Source organism: Neomonachus schauinslandi, chromosome 1 (assembly GCF_002201575.2).
Source record: "Neomonachus schauinslandi chromosome 1, ASM220157v2, whole genome shotgun sequence".
NCBI lineage: Eukaryota > Metazoa > Chordata > Mammalia > Carnivora > Phocidae > Neomonachus > Neomonachus schauinslandi.
This window is the reverse complement of record NC_058403.1, coordinates 7,367,468-7,385,151: the sequence shown is the minus strand read 5'-3', so window position 1 is coordinate 7,385,151 and position 17,684 is coordinate 7,367,468.

Sequence of the window (17,684 nt, the reverse complement as noted above, 5' to 3'; positions counted from 1 at the left end):
TTCCAGCATAGCAGGGAGATTAGATGTACACATACATAGCTGTAATACATGGTATTGAGGGGAAGCTACTAAGAGAGTTCCACAGGACATCAAACGGAAGAGGGCAGAGGAAGAGAAGGGAGAGAGATGGGGGAGGGAACAGAGTGGGGAGAGAAGGAAAGAGAGAGAACAGAGAAAGAGACAGGAGCAAAGAAAGTCCTAACTCACAGAACCAGAACACGCTTAGGAAGAGCTTCAATATGTCAGGAAGGAAGAAGAATAATGAGGGGAAGGGAAATGCAAGGCAGAGTATTTTAGGTGGAGAAACAGCATGAGTAAAGGTGGGGAAACTTGGTGCCTGAGGAACGGCAGGTAGCAGGTGGACTGCGGCCAAGCATGAGAAATGCAGTAGGGGGTTGACTTTGAAAATTAAGGTGTGCACTGTGGAGGCCCATGGTGCCAGGTGCCATGGTGCGAGGCTGAGTCACTCAGGAGGGAGGTTGTGACTGCGGCTGGGGTGGTGTTTGAAGCTGCGAGAGGAGGATGGGGGCCAAGGTCTGAACCTGTAGGAACACCTTGGGGAAGCAGTGCATACTCTCTCCTGGAAGTCGAGGCACAGAGGGGTTTGAAGAATTAAGAACTCACCCATCAGAGTGTGATACAATTTCACGTAGAAAGTTAGTATTTATCCTTGATTTACTCAGTGGAAGGCTCCTACAGTAATCTAAAGTTTTCATGGTTTGGGGTAAAAAATCTAGAGAGGACTGTTTGAAGGACGGCCATGCAGGATGCCCTTGATGATATAGCCTCCTTTGCAAAAGGTGGGGAGCCCCCTGCCTCACTCAGACACCCTTTCTAAGATTTGTATAGGTCACGCATGCTGGGTTCCTTATGATGACATCACTGGCCATGTTGACCAGACTAGGGAGGGCCCTAATGCACTAAAGTATTAGGATGTCTTACATAAATAAATTAAATCAAATTCAAGGTTGTGCTTATACTAAATTACTTCAACTCACCTGTGCTTTCAGTATGAGCTCTTAGGTGGGAAGAAGGGGTTTGGAGCACCTCCCTTGATGCCTTCTTGGAAGTATGTTGAGCACATGAACTTCTCTTGCCAAGAGGAACGGGTTGAGGGGCTAACAACTGGAAAACTGCTGGACTGTATGGCTGAAGAACTCCCCCAACCTCACCTCTGCGTGTGTCCTCCCCTGCTTGAAATTCTGTGGGCTAACCTCTAGATTCCCAACACCAACAACCCAGCAACATTTCATGAATGCCCAGGGTGGTTGGTTTCTTTGAATAGGATGAGTGACTCATTCCTCCTTTCCTAGAGCTCCTGGAAATATCATAAAATGTAGGACAAGCATTATCACCAAAGTCATATCAAGAAGTTTATTTTAAAGAAGATACTGAGCCAGGCTGCAGAAGGGCATGGAGGATTTCTAGGCAGCTGAAGTAGGCAAAGCCTATTCACCATCAGCTGACTTGTTCCTAGGCAGGCACTCCTGCTCCCAAGACACATCTGCCCTGGCTTTGGCCCCAGCCTCCCCAGGACTCAACTGCAAAGTGCTGAATCTTGGAAGCAGCAGGGATTCCTCTGTTCATCTCATGTCACTCAATCTGTTGCTTCCCTTCTGGCCCAGCAGCTCTTTTTGTGTCCAGGGCTATCTTGCAGGAATCCTAAACCTCACAATGGCGAATGTCTCTCTCACCTACCTTCATCTGAGGCACAAGGTTTGCTAAACCCTCTCTGTTCACCAGAAAGGGAGCAGATACCATATTGTTTCCTTTCTTTTCCCTTTACTCTTCTGGTTTGTCCATGATCCAAGTTCTGGGCATGCTAAGTCTCCAATAGCTGCTCTGCACTCCCAGCTCTGCTTCATTCTATAGTAAGTTAGGATCCCGGCTTCAATACCTGACTTCCACCTACCTCTCCAGGCCCATTTCCCACCCCATCTCACTTCTAAACTATGCTCCAGCCAAATGAGCCTCTTTAGGTACATATTGTGTTCCCTCATCCCTCTTCCTGCTTTCTCTGCCTACACAGTTAACTCCTACTTGTCTTAGTGGACTCAGTTCAGATTTTTTTGACATTGTCTTGACATGGTCTCTGGCTCTCCTTTCCCTAGTGACCACGCTTTGTACCCCAGCATCTGTGCATACTTCTGTCATAAGACTTCTCATTTCTGGAGCCATGACTGCCAAAACAGAACATGTCAGAGGCAATAGTCATGACTTCAGGAACAGCAAGAAACTGAAAAAGGATTGGTCCCTTTGTTTCCAAAGAAGAAAAAACAAAATACCCAGAGAAAACTAAAGTATGAGTAGGATGAATAGGGTTTCCTTGAGTAGTCATGAGTTTCTGGACATGGATTGCTGACTGATCGTTTATACAGAGCATTCCAGAAGGATTTCTGCTCCAGAAAGTGGTGAAATGGAAGGACCTATAAGAGCCCTTCTAAAATTGTTTCAGAGATGTGGTCATTATTCAAGGATAAAAAAAAAAACCTATGATTCTTTCTATTTTTGTTTGTATGAAGTAATTTCATTTATTTGATCAGATAGGGGTGGAAGAGGTAGTGGTAGAGGTGAAGTAGAAGTATGGTTGGGATAGGCCAGTGAAATACTAGTAACTGGTTAGCTACATATAAGGGATATTTAGAAAGTAATCACTTGACCCTGCAGGTTGACCTTGTCTTAAGGAGTCATTCAAGTCAAATGGTGGGACTGACATGGTCACTAGAATACCTTATGTTTGTCTAATGATGCAACGTTGTATTAAAGAGCCTGTGTACAAAGGTACTGTGGCTGGCTCTTGGTTATTCAGAGAAAGCAATTTCTCAGTGCCCAAGACTTTCTTGACTTTTAATGTCTTCCTATAGTTTTCACTGGCAGGAATGAGCCAACTTCCTCCTCTGGGGCTGTGCTATACTGTGATGCATGAGACCATTTGTTATTTTTCCCCTCGAGAACTGGCTGGATTGTAATGAAATTTAATCATTTAATCATTCATTCATTCATGGCTCAACCTTGTGAGGCTATGAAAATGCAGAGATTTGGGGAGGGTTATGATCATGTTTTTTGATAGGAGATTAATCCAATTGTGTAATTTAAGACTAAGCTGCCCAATATTGGATAAAACCCATGTGGCGATCCCCCAATCATATGGCTCCTTGCCAGGCCAGGCCACTCTTGGGCACTGTCAGCATCCAGGGAAGTGGTGTGGATGCTTGTTCTCTCAACTGTTTTGCAGTGAAGCCAAAAGGGCAACTGAGAATCCCAGTTACTGGAATCACTCAGGAAGTCAGCCTGTTACTTATGCACCTGAGAAAGAGTGTAGGGGACATGGGATTTGATTCTTCAATCTATTATCTGTGTCAATAGTTATAAAAGATACTAAGTCAGAGGAATATTTTTAAAATGTTACTTTGCAAAATTCAATTTCCTAACCAAATGTGACATTTACTGGGCTGGAGAATGAGGAACATTTATTGATAGACATCTTATCATTTTCTTGTGCTCCTTGCCACATATTTTCAGCTTGAACTTCTGTTTGGGCAGAGAAGGGAAGAGAGAGAAAGTGACTCTTTATTAGGTACCTTGAAACTGATTCTCAGCAGCACAGATCTCTGAGAAGAAAAGAAAATAAGAAAACACCATTCCAATTCTTCTTTTTTGTTATTCTTTTGTTTTTTCTTTCTTTCTATTTACAATTATTTTCCTGACTTGAGCTTCTGGGAAGATGGGGTAGATGTAGTTTTCCCTATGCTTCTCACTAAATACAACTAAAAATCCTTGAACATTACATTGTATGTTTTATAACAAACATAAGAACTCAAAAAGGTGGAGAGAAGGAAGACCAGCCAGAGATCTTGGGGTGTTAGGAACAAAACGCTGTTGAATTTCCTGGTTTTTGTTTTGTTTTGTTTTGTTTTTGCTTCTTATACGTCAGAGTGGATACTGAAGAAACCAGCAACTCGAAAATGTCAATGGGTAACAGACAAAAATGTCCCAAAGGAAGTCTAACATCTCTAGTGAAAGGACCAGGAAAGAGGCAGGCTAGAAAAAAACCTTTAAGACCTTAACTGTTCTACTATGGCCAAACTCCAGAGAAAAAATTGCAACCCCTGTCCCTGCCCCTGCTCCCACCCTAAGAGTAGAGGATGAGTGGGGAGGCTAGACTTTCACCCTCACCAGGCTGTAACAAGGCATCCCAAACTGCCTGCCACTGTGGTGTCAGAGAAGATGGAGCAAGAAGCCCAGATTTTCATTCTTGCTGAGGGGTAATGGGTCCCCCAGAGACTACATGGGAAGTCTGGTCTTAACTTCAAATTCAGCAGTAATGAGGCAGCTTCCCCATTCCCACTGAGGTAGCATTAAAAGAATCCTATTGTAGAGTCCGGACTTCCATTAGCACTCAGCAATAACAATGCAACTCCTTCAAAGTATGGTGGAGACCATATGGGAAGCATAATGAGCTGCCTTTCTTATTCCAGCCTGGGTGGTATCATTGGAAGTCCAGTGGGAAGCCTGAACTCTCATTCCAACCCACAAGTAACAAGGATCCCCCCCCATCCTGTCAGTGGAGACTGACATCCCAATAAGCAATTATGAGGTGGTGTCAGAGGTCTTGCACCTGTCATAATACAAGTTTTAAATAAGATTCAGAGTCTTATAACATAACACCCAAATGTCTACGTTTCAGTTAAAAAAAATCACTTGTCACAGAATCAAAAAGAGATCAAACTGAATGAGAAAAGACAAACACTGATTTTGGAATTATCTGGGAGGATTTTAAAGCAGCCATCACTAAAAAGTCTCAGCAAAGAAATAGCATGCATCCGCAAAAAATTTTTAGAAGGTATAGAGAAGAACCAAATGGAAATTTTAGAACTAATAATTTAATAACTGAAATGAAAAACTCAATGAGTAGGCTTGGCAGCTCAGTGGAGGACAGAGGAAAGAAACGGTGAACTTGAAGATGAAATAATAGAACCAATCCAATCTGAACCATAGAGAAAAATAAGCTGAAAAAAATGAGCAGAGCCTTAGGAACATGTGGGTCTATAACAAAATATGTAATATTCATGTCATAGACTATCAGGAAGAGAGGAGAATGAGGGTGGGACTGAAAAAGTATTCAAGGGGATAATGGCTGAAATCTTCCCCAATTTTACCAAAAAGAAAATAACCTATAGATTCAAAAAGCTGAGTGAATCCCCTGTAGGATAAATCCAAAGACACATCATAATCAGACTTCTGAGAACTAGAGAAAATCTTGAGAGCATCCAGAGACATGAAGCATTACCTCTAGGGAAAAAAGAATTCAAATGACAGTGGGTTTCCTATCTGAAACCATGGAGGCCAGAAGGTAGTAACAATTTTTTTTTAAATTTATTGAAAGAAAAGAGCCATCAACCTAGAATCCTATACCATCAAAAATATCTTTCATTAATTAAGGGGAAATCAAGGTATTCTCTGATGAAGGAAAAGATAGAACTTATCAACAGCAGAACCACCCTAAAGTAATGGTGAAAGGAACTTATCTAAACAAAAAGGAAATAATAAAATAAGGATTTTGGAACATCATAAAGGGAGAAAGTATATGGGAAGAGCAAACACATAGGTAAATACAGTAGATTTTCCTTTTCCTCTTGAGTTTTCCAAATTATATTGATGGTTGAAACAAAAATTATAGCATAGTGCAATGTGATTCTCAATGTATATAGAGGAAGTATTTGAGAATTATAAAGTGGGGAGTATAAATGGTCACAAAGGGAAGTAAGTTTTCTACACTTTCCTGGAACTGGCAAATATTGGCCCTAGTGGATAAGTGATGTGTATGTAATTAATGCTTAGAACAACCACTGAAAAAGCTAAACAAAGAGATACACTAAAAACTACTATAGATAAATCAAAGTTGAATTCTAAAAAATATTCGAGTAAGCTGCAGAAATTCAAGTAAAAGTAAACAGAGAATAAAAAAACAGAGAACAAACAGAAAACAAAGAATAAAATTGAAGACTTAAGCCTTAACATACTAATAATTACACTAAATGTAAATGGTCTAAATGCACAAATTAAAAGAGTTTGTAAAGAGCAAACCCCACAACTATATGTTGTCTAAAAGAAACTCACTTCAAAGATAATGGTATTGTCACTAGTAGACCTATACTAAACGAATGGTTAAAGGAAGCAATCTAAATGAAAAAGAAATGAAAAAGAATTTTTGAATACCATAAGGGGGAAAAACATGGAAATGGAAGGTATATAGGTAAATACAATAGGCTTTATATTTCCTATTATGGTATAGGTAGGTTGAAAATGAAAGGATGGAAAAAGATTTACAACACAAACATTAACCAAAAGAAAGCAGGTGCAGCTATATATACAGTGGACTTCAGAACAAAGGAAATACCAGGGATGGAGAGAAACATTACATAGTGCTAAGGGATCAACCAATTAAGAATACATAGAAATCCTAAATGTATATGGCACCAAACAACAGAAATGCAAAATATGTGGCACAAAAACTGATAGAACTGAAAGGCTGAAAACTTCCACACCCCTCTCTTAACAGTTGCTAAAACAACTCACAAGAAAATCAGTGAGGCTATAGAGGAACTCAAACACACCATCAACCAATAGGATTGGTCAACATGCATAGAAAACTCCACCCAATGACAGCAGAATACACATTCTTTTTGGTGCCCACAGAATATACACCAAGATAAACCATATCCTGAGCCAAAACACAAACCTCAACAAACTTAAAAGAATTGCAATCACACAGATTATGTTCTCTTACCACAATGGAATCAAACTAAAAAGAAAAAAATCTTATTTTTCTGTTTCTTTTTTTTTAAAATCCTTTTAATCTTTTCCTCTTTTTCTACTTTGTGCCACCCCCTTTCCTACTTAGCCACTCTGATCTGCCCTCATTCTAAGTGTTGCAGGGAGGATGCAGTTTTGGAGTGGTTTTCATACCCCAGGGCTTTAAAAGAAAGAAAGGAATGGATTATTCATTCTGATAAGCCTTTCTATTAGAACCCTCTCTCTCCTTCCTCTTGTAAAATTGGGATGATCCTCACCTTGTTCTGTCCCTGGGACCTTCCTATATAAAACCAGGGGAGAGAGGAGGATGGTTGAGATTCTGAGTTTGTGTCGGTATAAAATGAGCTTGCATCATTTGTGCAGTTTAAGTGGTTTTGTGACAAAAAAAAAAATTAAATAGAGCAGAAAAAAATAGCTTTCCTTATGCCTTATGAGACCTAAAAATTCAACCATAAACGTCCAATTCAAAAGGCAGAAACTGAGAGTGACTGCATCTGCTGGGGACCCTCTTTCCCTGTGGACCATTTATTGCATAACCATGTGCTGTGTTCATATGGCTCTCTCATGCTGCTGAGCCATGAAACCCAGTTCTGCTCAAACATAGTGAATCTTTCTCAAAACCATGTATTCCCAATAATGAGCTGCTCACTCACAAGTCAGTGGTTCCTAATTGTTTGACATTTAGCCAAAGGAAAGGAAAAATGACTCCTACCATCACTGGTTACAAGGTAGGCTATTGGCCAAGCATGGCCAGGAGCCTTGGTCTCTGACAGGCAGCCCCTGTTCAGGCTCCCTGTCCCAGAGGACAGCAGAAGGCAAGGGGGAGGGAGTGGAGGTTGGATTCAGGGAACTCAAGGCAAAAATTCTTTCCTAAGGCTGGATCCTCCCTGGGACTGGGCACTGGGGCAGATGGTGTTTGCTTTTTACATCAATCAGTGAGCCATGGCCAGAAGCTTGGGCGGTGGGGGTGTCCAGACATCATTTTTTGAAGTTCTTCAGAATCCTTGCATTTTAAAATCACATAATTCTGCTTTCAAATATCACAGAGGCAATTCTATACAATGTTGTGGCATTCCCTGGGCCATATTCCCTAGTGTGAGGGTGGGGACAAAATTACTCTGCTTAAGGCAGCAACCAGCTTAAACATTTTTATTTCTTACTTGTGGCCTGAACTCTTTCTTCTGGAGATGCTCTCATCTTGCTTGCCCTCTCCCTACTCCCTGCTTTTATTTTCTCAACTCAGGATGATTTTGTGCTTCTGGAAGCCAGATTCTCTCTTCCTGGTCTCTATTTCTACCTAGATGAGCAAGTCAGTCTGTGTACCAGGCAAAGAGAGTCCTTGTTCTCAGGAGATACATGCTCAGTTATTTAGGGGTGAAGTACCCTGACATGTACACCTAATTCTCAAATGGTTCAAAAGAGAGAGACTATACAAATAAGGCAAATGTTAATAGTTGAGGAATCTAGGTGAAGAGTACAAGCATGGATGCTGCATTAGTCTTGTGACTTTTCTGTTGATTTGAAATTTTCAAAATTAAAAAAAAAAGTGAAAAACCAGCACGGTGAGGATAAGCCACCTCTCTTCAGCTTTACATCTCAACAGTAGTCTCTGCATTGAGGGAGGTGTATGGCTAGGGTGCTGACATGGATAAATACAATGGTTACTTGATTTCTTTCCATTCTGAGATCCTCTTACATGGTTCATCAGTCAATACTCTGGATAGAAGTAGCATCGGGTGGCACCTTAAATGCTTCCCTAAATGCACTTTAAATATATATTGCCTGTGGGCTCTTCTTAAGCCCAGAGATGCCTATGCTCCATTGAAGATGTACTAAATTGAAATCTCTGGGGGTAGAAGCAAAGACTAGGTATTTATTTAAATCATTCTCTGTGGAGATAACTAATTTTAAGATGGTGAGAAAAGGGCTTCTCCACCTCCTCTAGAAAATAGTAAAGAGATCAAGAAACAGAAAAAGGAATCATTATTTTTGATGAAACCAGGAAATGTCTATAGGGATATGCACCATATACAGCAGAAATTGGCCAGGATGAAGATGGTCAGTGAGGAAGGAGGACTGACATTGGAGATCTATGGTATAGCTGGCACAGCATTGCCTTCTCCATCCTGGGGGCACATCCAAGGTATGACTGATGTTTAGAACAACAAGATAAAGGTGTAAGATTGGCTTTGGGAGCCTCCTGGGCAGTGTGTGACATCACAGAGGGGCTAGAAGAAGCAGAAGGAAATTAGAAAATGTTTGAATCTGCAAGAAGTCATTTCTCTGTATGGGTGAGTAAAGGAGCAACTGTGATGGTTAGCATTTCTGTGGCTGTCCATCTTTGTTAGTTCTAGTGATGTAAGGATTAAACTCTCTGACAAAACCCACTATTAGACTTCACATGGAGCCAGAGAGACTCCCTGCTAACTTCCAGTGCTCTCGCCTGCTCTCAAGACCATCCTTTCAGAGATAGCTGATCCAGGAAGAACTTCCCTCATTCATGAGGAATGAGCAGAGGATCAATCCAAAATATTGCCAAAAACAAACAAACATTCAAAACACACACACACACACACACACACAACACACACAACAACAAACAAATAAACTAGAAGCTGTCAAGGAAACACACAAAGAAACATTTTATAACAGAGTAGATGAAAATACAACAAAATGATTCTCCATAAACTCAGATAACTAGTGAAAAACTAACCTCAATATTTCAAGAACTAAAAGCAGAGACTCAAGAGCTGGAGGAGGAAATGGTAAAACAATAGAATGAAAATAAAAATGATCTAGAAGAGGAAAGTAAAGTGATTATGTTGATAGAAGCAACGTTGGATTTGGCCAAAAGAGAAAAGATATCAGTGCAAATACAATCAAGGACATGAAGCACAGACTTGAGAAAATAGAGCAAAATGAAAAGAAAATGAACAAACAAAAAGTAAAAAAAAAGACTAAATAGAACATAATGGACATGGATTACAGACAAAAATGACTCAACATATAATTTATGTCCTTGGAGAAGAAAACAGAATAAATCAGTAGAAAAAATATTGAGCATATCATTTAAGAAAATTTTCAGATAAAGCTAAATCTTCACATTGATTGGGCATACTATGCCCTGGAGGAGGAAGGATTCATGGACATTGTCATATATCCTGATATAGTTACTGGACTTTAAACAAAAAGAAACAATTCTACAGGCATCAAAGCACACACAGAGAAGGAGGTAAAACCAGATTGTCTTGAGAATTCTGTGTGGAAACATTCAATGATAGAAAACACAGAACATGGTCTAAAGTTCTTAGGGAAAGAAAGTGAGACAAAACTATTTTATACCCAGCCACATTAGTGTTCAAACAAAAAGATACCTGAGAGATATCTTTTAAAGATGCAAGCACTCAAGGAATATAGTTCTTCCTGAGCCTCTTGAACACATCATGAAGACAAACCTCAGCTGCCTAAAAGAAGAATGGAGGAACAGTGACGAAAGTTTGCAGAAAATGATGAATTCATTTACATATAGATCTAAGGATAAAGCATGGGAATTATGATTACAGAAAAGAACAGAGAGGTGAAAACCAAGACAATGTTAAAACAATACTATAACTAATAAAATCCAGGTGGTCGAGAAAAAGAGATGATAGTAGTAAAAGAGAGTTTAGTTCCTTATCTTACAGAGACAGGAAGATCAGATATGTTTAAAACTAAAAAAATCACATAGGAAACTATAATAATGTTATTGAAGGGAATGAAGGTAAACCCTAGATGAACTAGGAATAACAACATTGACAATAATAACAATATTTTTATGAAGGAGAAGAAGGCAGTGAAATAGAAGGAGGGAAGGTAGATGAAAATCACAGAACCTGAATTTAAATAAAGTTTATGGTGGGGAGTCAATAGATTCCATCAATAGTATATACTATAGAAAAACAAAATGAGACCATTGGTCTTCCAAATTTACAAATTTCAAAAAAACACACACAACGAAGCAAAGCAAACACAGAACATAAAATGAAAGGCAAAAAACAATAAAAATATTTGTACAATTTGAAGGCTTAATGTAAGTAACAACTCTAACAAATAAAAAAATATAGCTCTCGGTAATTGTTACGGAAAAATCTCCAAGATACATGATTAAGTGCAAAAGGTATTTATAAAAGAAAGTGTATGTAGTCTTCTACTTGTGTTTAAGACAGTATATGTATATACTCTACATTTTTATAGGGTATAAAACTAAGTACATCTAAACACACACATACACACATATGTGTGTACATATGAAAAGACTATCTCTGGAAGGATATACAGGAAACTCTTAACAGGAGTTGCCTCTGGGACAGAAGGCTGGGAACTGACAGCTAGGGAGGGTTTTTCACTGTCCATGATTTTGTACTTTTTCTTTTTTTCTTTTTTTTCTTTTTTTAAAGATTTTATTTATTTATTTGAGAGAGAGAGAATGAGAGACAGAGAGCATGAGAGGGAGGAGGGTCAGAGGGAGAAGCAGACTCCCTGCCGAGCAGAGAGCCCGATGCGGGACTCGATCCAGGGACTCCAGGATCATGACCTGAGCCGAAGGCAGTCGCCTAACCAACTGAGCCACCCAGGCGCCCGATTTTGTACTTTTTATTTAACTATGGATTTTTATTACTTTTCTCAATATATATATATAATACTTCAAAAGCTCCACAGGCAACCTGCATCAGGGCTGAGGCATATTTTGCCCTGCATCAGCAACCTGCATATTTTGCTTCTGACAACCTGATGACTGTTTCATTGTATCTCAGTGGTAAGGATAAAGATGATGATTGCTATCTCTGTTTCATGTGGTGCTGTGGCAGACCAGCAAATGGTCTTATTGATTTACTTGTGTCTGAAATTTCCTGGTTTCAATAGATTATAGTCAACTTAAAAAAGTTAAAACCAAAATCTCAATTATGATGTTATAATATACTAGGGCTTTGGATTCTCTGCTACTGTTTGTATTGTCTCTCCCTCTTTTTTAAAGATTTTATCTATTTATTTGACAGAGAGATACACAGCGAGAGAGGGAACACAAGCAGAGGGAGTGGGAGAGGGAGAAGCAGGCTCCCCATGGAGCAGGGAGCCCGACGCAGGGCTTGACCCCAGGACCCTGGGATCATGACCTGAGCCGAAGGCAGATGCCTAAGGACTGAGCCACCCAGGTGCCCCTATATTTGTTTCTTTTTTTTTTTTTTGATTCTCGCAGACATTTTTTTATTTTTATTTTTTATTGTTATGTTAATCCCCATACATTACATCATTAGTTTTATTTATTTTTTATTTTTTATTTTTTATTTTTATTTTTTTAAAGATTTTATTTATTTATTTGACAGAGAAAGACACAGCGAGAGAGGGAACACAAGCAGGGGGAGTGGGAGAGGGAGAAGCAGACTCCCTGCCGAGCAGGGAGCCCGATGCGGGACTCGATCCAGGGACTCCAGGATCATGACCTGAGCCGAAGGCAGTCGCTTAACCAACTGAGCCACCCAGGCGCCCCTACATCATTAGTTTTAGATGTAGTGTTCCATGATTCATTGTTTGTGCATAACACCCAGTGCTCCATGCAGAACGTGCCCTCCTCAATACCCACCACCAGGCTAACCCATCCTCCCAACCCCCTCCCCTCTAGAACCCTCAGTTTGTTTTTCAGAGTCCATCATCTCTCATGGTTCGTCTATCCCTCCAATTTCCCCCCCTTCATTCTTCCCCTCCTGCTATCTTCTTCTTTTTTTTTTTTCTTAAGATATATTGCATTATTTGTTTTAGTGGTACAGATCTGTGATTCAACAGTCTTGCATAATTCACAGTGCTTACCAGAGCACATACCCTCCCCAGTGTCTATCAACCGGTCACCCCATCCCTCCCACCCCACCCCCCACTCCAGCAACCCTCAGTTTGTTTCCTGAGATTAAGAATTCCTCATATCAGTGAGGTCATATGATACATGTCTTTCTCTGTTTGACTTATTTCACTCAGCATACTTATATTTGTTTCTTAATGTTAGACTGTCTTCATTTAAACTACCCTGAACTAATAGAATGGCCCCTTAGCTTACGTCCTAGGCTCTGGTCTCTTTCTTTCAATTCCCACTCTTTCCCATTTTTCACCCCACTGGTCCCTTCCACCATGGCTCCCTGTACGCACTCCATCAAACACACTCGGCTGCCTGGCTCTGAACACCCAGGGAAACATCGCTCCAGTCTACCTGCCATGCTGTCGAGGTGGACTGTTCACCACATGCATAATGCTTATTTCCATTTTTGTTCCTGTTGCCTCCCCAGTTGGGAATAATCCCAAACCCAGACCCACATAGATTCCTTTCTTTCCTGAATCCTATTACACTCATAGTCAATATCTCACAAGTTAGCCTTTACCTGTTTTTCCATTACCTCAACTGTGATCATTTTTCTACAAGTTTAACCCCTTCAAGGGGAAGACCATGGGGCTCTGTGTTCTAAGGAAATCCCAGAACTGACCATTTCCCACCATCTTCATAGATATGACCTTAACTGACCTTAATTGGAGCTACCATCACTTTTTGCCTGTTTTGCTCCTAACTGGTGTCCTTGCTATCCTTCTTGCGCCTCCTATAGTTCATTCTTTACATGGCAGCTGGAGCGATTGCTGGCTTTGAGCATACATCAGATGGTCTTGCTCTCGGGCTTAAAAGCCTCTGAGGGCTTCCCAGCACACCTGTGACAAGATTTAAGCTTTAGGTGACTTACAAGCCCCAATAGGATCTCCAAGCACACTCTCCATAACTCACTCCTCCATTCTCTGGTTTCCTTGATCTTCTCTCTGTATACCAAACTCATTACCTCCTGGGGCCATTGCACTTGTCAGGGAAGCTCTTCTTCTGTGTCCCTGCATGTCTCTCTCCATCACCTCCTCCAAGTCTTTCCTGACACCTGACCCAGTGCAGAGATCTTCTCTAACCCCATCGTTTTCTGGTCCTCTTTTCTGCTTTATTTATCTTGGCAACTTTCATCTTCACTATGGAGGAGAATGGAAAATGTAATCTGGGGTCAAACTGCCCGGGTTTAAATCTCAACTCCACCACTAAGCTGTGTGATGCTGTGCAGGTTCTTCACCTCCCTCTGCCTGCCTCACTTTTCTCATCTGTAAAATGGGGGGTGATATGACACCCAGCCTATGGGAACATCGTGAGAAATGAAAAGCATTTAGAAGGCTGACAGGCAGAAGATGAGGATGACATAGATTTTGTTACTATTATAAAATTGGGGGATGCCTGGGTGATTCAGTAAGTTAAGCGTCTGCCTTCTGCTCAGGTCATGATCCCAAGGTCTTAGGATCGAGTACTGCATTGGGCTCCTTGCTGGGCGAGGAACCTGCTTTTCCTTCTGCCTGCCACTCCTTCTGCTTGTGCTCTGTCTGTCTGTCTCTCTCTCTGTCTTAAATAAAGATAAAATCTTAAAAAAAAAGAAAGAAAAAAGAAAGAAAAAAATTGGTATTTATTTACTCATTGTTTTCTGACTCTCCGCCTAGGACTGGCACTCTGGTGTTTTAGTTTGCTAGGGTTGTGGTGACAACGCACCACAGACTGAGCGGCCTTAAGCAACAGTAACATTCCCTCAGAGTCTTGGAGGCTAGAAGTGTCAAGATCAAGGTGTTGGCAGGGTTGGTTTCCTCTGAGGCCTCCCTCCTTGGCTTGCAGATGGCTGTCTTCTCCCTGTGTCTTCAGCTGGTCTTCCCTCTGTGCCTGTCTGTGTCCCAATTTCCTCTTGTTATAAGGACACCAGTCACATTGGAGGAGGGCCCACCCCAATGACTTTATTTTAACCTAACTTCCTCTGTGAAGGCCCTATCTCCAAACATTGTCGTATCTTGAGGTACTGGGGGTTTGGACTTCAGCATATTAATTTTGGGGGGGACAAAATTCAGCCCATAACATCTGCAAGACAAGATTATGTTCTAGTGAACTCCATATCACAGCAGTTAGAAGTGTGGTTAGCACACTTCAGTGTCTTAATAACTGTCTCTTGAAACGATGGGAGTGCCTCCTACCCCCTCACTCTTACTACACCCAGTGTATTCAGTTTCTCACTAACTACCTCTTGAAAGCATGACAGCACCTCCTACCCATCCTTGCTCCATCCTGTATCCACGAAGTACAGAGCAGCTGAGCACTGGGGAGAGGAGGCATTTGAGGAACGTGCGGAGTCCTTGAGAAGTACCAAATGGGGGAATACTTTGCACCTTGGTATTCATCCCCCTTCACAGTCCAGAGGCAAGTAGGGGGCCACCAGCTTCACTGAGGAGCTGATGTTGGACTCTGGTGACCCAGGGACTGGAAAGGAAAGGGAGGCAGAATTTCCAGAGCTTTTGGTAGCAGGGCTGCAGGAAGGACCTGGTATCTAGCTCAGATCTAACACTAAAGGGGATGGTGGTGTTAAGTAGCTGAAACTGTAGAGAAAATTATGACCTCTCTTCCCACTCTAGTTTAAGCTAAAAATCATGAAAAGCTGAGACAGCATCTGTCAGCTTGGGGGACCCTGCTTTGCTCTGGGCACTAACCTGGTAAATTCTGACTTTGCTTGTAGAGACAAGTGATTACCAGGTGTGGCTTGTCACAGAAATGTGAAGAAATTGGGTTTCCTCCTCTTAAATTTTCACAGTCTGGTAGGCTGACTTAGCTGAGCATATTTTGTTGGTTTTGTGAAAGAGTATAATGCCTTAAAAAGGTTAAGTTGCTGAGTCAACCCTCCAGATAGCCCCAGGGTTTAATTGGAAAGAGCTAAGGTGGATGTCTGGACTGGCATGTGACATCATGTGTTGCCACAGTAAAAAGAAGCAGAGTTGAGTCAAGGACGAAGGGGTCAGATTTACACAATAACCACAGCTGGGGGATTTTCTAGGAGGTAGAACAGAGACTCTTAAAAAGGCAAAAAACATTATAAGGGGAATTCAAGACAAGTAATCGCAGAAAAATACCCATGAAGAATTTGGCACTTAACATTAACAGCTGGGGAAAAACCGTTGCGGAAGATGTATCCAGTAAAATTGAGGGGTGGGGTTAAACCGGTTTTGTATTCTTTAAAAATTTTGCTTTATATTGGAGGTGCCTGGGTGGCACAGTTGTTTGAGTGTCCGACTCTTGGGTGGTGATCTAGGGGTCATGAGATCCAGCCGTGCGTGGGGCTCTGTGCTCAGGGCTGAGTCTACTTGGGATTCTCTCTGCCTCTTCCTCTGTCCCTCCCGCTAGTGTGTGTGTGTGTGTGTGTGTGTGTGTGTGTGAGTGCACATGAGGGCTCTCTCTCTCTCAAATAGTTAAAAAAATAAATAAAAAATTTTCTTTATTTTGTATTATTTTATTCATTAATATTCTAGAGGAGTAGCTCCTGATTTGTTAGTTTGTCTTTGTTCAAATTAGTAAGAACAGGAATTAATAATCTTTTAGGTTCAAAGTTTTTGAAATTCAATGATTGTTAATGCCTGGACTCTGTCCCCAAAAGTAAGTGACCTCTGATGATGTGAAGAAATTGAATGGCTCTTTGGCTACATGATATACCCTTAACTGCTTACTTTTGGTGGCTACATTGCAGGTTCCAACTTAGATATTTTATAGATCTGGTTTGGAGATCTGGTTTAGGCTTGAAGGAAGCCTCATCTATTTTATCATTGAGTCCTTGAGAATTTATTCTTCAGGAAGTACATTTTGTGTCAGACATTCATATTTTTAATGTTTTGGACTCTATTTTGCTTTGTTCACAGTGTGCGGTTGACATCTAAAATCGATTTTTGTGCATAAGGAAATTGTATTATTAAAATAGGTTTTTGGGGTGCCCGGGTGGCTCAGTAGGTTAAGCGTCCAACTCTTGTTTTTGGCTCAGGTCATGATCTCAGGGTCATGGGATCGAGCCTTGCATCAGGCTCCATCTGCTCATTGCAGAGTCTGCTTGTCTCTCTCCCTCTGCTCCTCCTGCTGCCTCCCTTGCTCGCACTCTCCTTCAAATAAATAAATAAATAAATAAATCTTTAAAAAAATAAAATAGGTTTCACAGGTACTTAGCTATGTGTGACAAAACACATAATTAGCTGGAATTCAGAGCTAATGAGTTTATAAACCCATTCTACATAATGGCTCCCCTTCTAGAATATGTTCCGCTGATACATGCATTGCTAGGACTTGTGTAAGAAACAAATTGTTCCATGACTTATAAAAGTCTTACTGCCTTGTATTATTTCTTTAAGCAACTAAAAAATATGGAACTTGTTATTTTTTTGGCAGGGGAGTGGGAGCTTATACAACACTGACAGTTTGGAGGTTGAGCTTAAACTGCCTGAAATGATGGGAGGCCCCAGAGACACTCTCTGAAAATGTGGGCTTGTCACCCAGTGTGTCACAGGCAGCACCGACCAGGTTGGAGGACTGGGGCTGGTGGGATAGTACTCTGTAGCCATGCATCCGCCTGCACCTGACATTTGACAGAGACGCGGGAAGGAGATGTCCAATTCGTTAGTAGTTTTTTTTTTTAAATGTCAGCAGTTGAGTGAAATATTTGTTGGCTACTGTTCGATGCATTGCAAAACAACCCAGGGAAGAGAAAGAGATGTAGCCTCCAGAGAAGTAAACAACAACGTGCCCAGACATGGGAGCTCTGCTTGTGATTAGGTATCTTAAAAGAAAAAGACTTGAAAAAATGACTGGGGCTCAGGTGTGGCAGGGAGTCAGACCCTTCTGCTGAGGTCACATGGTTAAATTCGAACTGTCACAGGCGAGGTCTCTTCAAAGGTACCTGCTTCCTGCAGACATATGCCTTGCCAGCGCCCCCTCTCATAATGCAGGTGATGACATTTTATCTCCCTTTAACCAAGAA